Source organism: Galeopterus variegatus, unplaced genomic scaffold (assembly GCF_000696425.1).
Source record: "Galeopterus variegatus unplaced genomic scaffold, G_variegatus-3.0.2 Scaffold7585, whole genome shotgun sequence".
Taxonomy (NCBI): domain Eukaryota; kingdom Metazoa; phylum Chordata; class Mammalia; order Dermoptera; family Cynocephalidae; genus Galeopterus; species Galeopterus variegatus.
In genome coordinates, this window is record NW_007733696.1 from 1 (window position 1) to 4,157 (window position 4,157).

The 4,157-nt window shown below is 40.2% G+C and overlaps 1 long non-coding RNA gene across 2 annotated transcripts in view; it reads left to right on the plus strand.

The window, feature by feature from the left end:
- Positions 1 to 305: 305 nt before the first annotated feature.
- LOC103607611 overlaps positions 306 to 4,157 on the plus strand; it is a 5,651-nt gene continuing 1,799 nt past the window's right edge. Inside the window, exons 1-3 of one of the 2 annotated variants that reach the window (XR_551982.1) lie at positions 306 to 482; positions 1,383 to 1,535; positions 3,671 to 3,706. This is a non-coding gene — a long non-coding RNA (uncharacterized LOC103607611). Of the gene's footprint in view, positions 483 to 1,007; positions 1,536 to 3,670; positions 3,707 to 4,157 lie in introns of those variants that run through there. The other variant, XR_551981.1, reaches the window with a different exon arrangement.

Here is a 4,157-nt window from a genome sequence, read left to right on the forward strand (position 1 = left end):
CATACATGCATATTTGAATGGTGATGATATTTAAACATATATTTATGTCCTTTCTTTCCCCTTTCCCTGGAGCATGATTTCCCACTTACCTTCCCACAACCACCCCTTCCGCCGACCCCATTTCATAAGTAATACTCAGTTACCTCTGGGAGGATCACAGTTATTCCAATGGGACTACAAAAGAAAGATGGACACAACACTTAGCCTTTACCACCAGGTATAGGATTTTGTTGAGTTTGTAGCAAGTTAACCTTATTGGGAAATAACTTTCTAAATTCCTTTCAATTCTGGTTAAGTCCTTAGGAGTCAGACCTGGAAGATGAGATCATCTGTATCTTGAAAGGAGAACCCTCGCTTCTGTCAAAACTGCTGAGCCATGAGACTTAGGGTTCCTCAAGAAAGGACGTCTCTACAAGGCAGGATGATGGAGAGAAATTTCCCCTTGGACTCAGGTAGAGTGTAAGAGAAAGGAGGAAACAGAGGTGAGTGGCAGGATTAGGCTTGATGTTGAGTGATGAGAAATATAAGCAATGGAGGAAATAAAATAGAAACATGTTTCTCTCCCATGTGGTTGCCTGGAGAAGGGCAGTTCAAGGATGGGATGGGACTCCTCAGTATAAGGGACTCAAACTTCACCTGTCTTTTTGCTCTACCATGATCCCCATTCCAAGGCTGCCTAATGGTCCAAAATGGCTACTCTAGCTCTGTCCACCTCATCTGCATCCCGGCCAGTAAAGAAAAAAAGAGGTAAAGAAGGCCATGCTCCAAATTTGACTATGTATACCCCGTTGATGAGTCATTTGACCACCTAGATGTAAAACAAGGTGAAAAATGTAATTGTTATTCAGGGAAGCCATGTGGAGAACTAAAATTCTATCATTATGGCAAAAGGAAAAACAGGAGAATAAATAATGGGGGGAAGAGTAGGAGGAACAGATCTGGATTTGTGTTAGAAATGATCAGAAGTGTTGAGAGGAGTCAAGGGCAGGGGACCTTGCACACTCTCATACACAGTCTGGGAAACCACAATAAAAGGCCTGGTTCATGCTGGAGCCACATGGTGACATCTGGGCTTGAAAGATGTACTCAAGGCTACTGCTTTTGTGCTCAGCATGAGTTCTACTGAGTCTCAGACATTCCCACAGTCCTCCATAATGAGATGTGGGTGTGTTGGTTTGGGCTATGCACTAGCAGAGGGCTAACATTAGTTAAAATGCCACGGCCCATGGACCCTTTGAGACTAGAGGATGACACATCAGCAGGTGAGAAAAGACATTTTGCCTGTCCAGGCATCAGGCTAGACCAGCCAATCCTTATCAGATGTTGGATGTATCTAGAGTCACCATGTAAATCTGATCTTCTCTCTTCCTGCTGCCCTGAAGATACAGACTTCCTCATACACAGACACCATCTCAGGGAGGAGCAGGAGGGAAAGGGAAGAAGCCCCCCAAACTGAGCATTTATCTGAGAGAAGCTTAGTTACTATAAAGTGACGCCTTCAACTGAAGATGGCACTCATTCTGAATCTTGGCAAGGTAACTTTTTCTTCTCTTCCTGTATGACCCAGTGGGCTCTGTAGGGGTTGTGTATGTGGGAAGAAAGTTTCCTGAAAAGGCTTAGATGACCTGTGGCAAACGAAGGAGCCAATTTTTTCATTAGGCATCTGAGTACAGTGTGAGTGAACCTCCTACCCTGTATGTGTTCATAGGACCAAAGTTGTAATGCCAAATTATCCACTTTTGAGTTCAGTTTCATCAGAGTGCAGCATGAACAAAAAATTAAATTTAAATTAAAGATTTTAGATTTAGGGTAGAACCATGGAATTTAGTGGTATGTCAGGCTAAAGACATTAATTTAGAGAGATATCGTTTACACAAAGATTTTGTTAGTACATGATGCTTTTTTAAAGTCGAAAGTAGAAAAGATAAAGTTGAATGTTCAGAAGAGTTAACCTCCCACAAATGAAGTGTTTTCTAGGTATTCAGGCATGAAACATTGACACAGATGCTCTCAAATTCTCTCATGATACCTGATAAAAAATATGGATATGGGACATTAGACATTTCAGTTATACAAATGTTTTTCTTCATCAACCAGAATCTTCAAATGCACTTCAAATATGGTCATTTCTGAAGTGACCAAAATAACATATTTTCACCTAAGTTAAACCCAGACTCACTGACTCCAGACAGAGAACAACTATATGGGGATATTGTATTGCTATTGCCTGCAATTTAGATAAAATGAGGGTGCACTTGGTGCATGTGTGTGCATGAAACACCACGTCAATGCATGCACACTCCACAAAACTGGCTCAAAAGCTTGCTTAAGCTTTTCACTGGAACAAAGTGATAATCTTCTCTCTTAAAACACTGTGGCTAAACATAAAAAAATAAAAATAGTTCATTGAGTTAGCCAAAAGTTGGGAACACCTTCTCCGGGGACCTGTAGAGTTCAGGCTGTGTAACTGCTAACTCCGTAGTACTTTAAATAGTTAAAGCAATTGTCNCTTGCTTAAGCTTTTCACTGGAACAAAGTGATAATCTTCTCTCTTAAAACACTGTGGCTAAACATAAAAAAATAAAAATAGTTCATTGAGTTAGCCAAAAGTTGGGAACACCTTCTCCGGGGACCTGTAGAGTTCAGGCTGTGTAACTGCTAACTCCGTAGTACTTTAAATAGTTAAAGCAATTGTCACTGAACTATTGATTAGCACCTAGGGAAATGTACAAGGGAAGACTGCTTTCCTCTGTTTTGTTTGTTCCTTTAGATTTAAAAAACTGTACAACATAAAAGAAAAGCTATGATCTTTAGTAAGATAAGGATTTGTCTCCATTGTTTTTTTTTTTGTGCCCGACACCACTAACCGGCTAGTTGCCCTGCATCGCCTGGTGTTGACACAGATTGGCAGCATGAACCTTAAACTGTTGTAAACACCTATAAAATGTGGCCTTCTCACATGGTCAGCGATGAGGCCTTGACAGCATGACACCCGTCATCTGATAAGCTAAGGTCAGGAGTCACTCGATTGCTTTTCTTTTTCTTTGGATGTCAAAGAGCCAAAAACTTTTAATGTTCTTAATAAGTAAATTACCCAAACATGTGCAGTCCTGTTGCACATATTAACTCATCAGAGGCCAAAGTGAACCGGGGAGGGCCCCCTGGAAGGTCAGGGGTTGTTCACCTGGGGTGTTGTAACTGTGAGAGCAAGTCTTGGTGATAATCATAGAAGTTTTGGTGAGAATCTGAGATCGATTTTGGAGAGCTTCTCTCGCATGATGGTCACATGATCCTTCTTAGCAAGAAACCAGAGGGCATGATTTTAAGTAAATGGTTGCATATTTTTTCAAGTGTTGACAGTGTCTATGCTCTGAGAAATAAACCAATTAGTAGGACTTAGATTAAAAAAGAACATATTTTTTTNTGTATATATATCCTGCCTGTTTTATAATGTCTTACAGATTGAGGTGACCAGATTCTCTTCATGCCATTTGTTTGGAATTCCATAAGACCAGGTGGCTAGATAAAAGAAAAATAAATTTTAACAGTATTTCCCCCTATAGTTACCATGTGGAAGGTGACTTATTCAATGATAAGTAAAGTCATGAACAGAAATGTCTTGGTGAAGAAAAAAATTAATTGATAGTGATAAATCTATGTTCTCTTCCAGGTCTCTTTTATGTCACTGAGGATGGGATGAATGATGGTACGTGAAACAAGTATTTAAATACTTTGGATAAAGTGCTGTGGTAATAGAGAGGGGGAGGTGGCCCTTGTATGTAGATTTTCCTCTGCTCTCCTCCAGTCTCTTCTGTGTTTCAATCAACACGTGAGAGGAGGTGGGGGAAGTGTCAGCCTGGATATTCTTAGGGCTTTTGGGAATAGCTATCTATTTACAACCTTAAAATTCTGTACTTATGTAGGTCACTTAAAGTTTGTAATCCTGCAAGATTTCAGACGAAATTATCACACTTTTTATGGCATATCTGTCATTTGTCTGATCACATTCTTAGCTCCAAATTTGGTGTTGCAGACAGTCATAACACTGTGAGGTCTCAGTGCCTGCAACTCAAAAGCCAGGTTTCTCTTTCCAATCATAGATTGAAATCCAATGATTTGTAATCCATGCATACTTCTAGGCTGAGCCTTACAGAGAT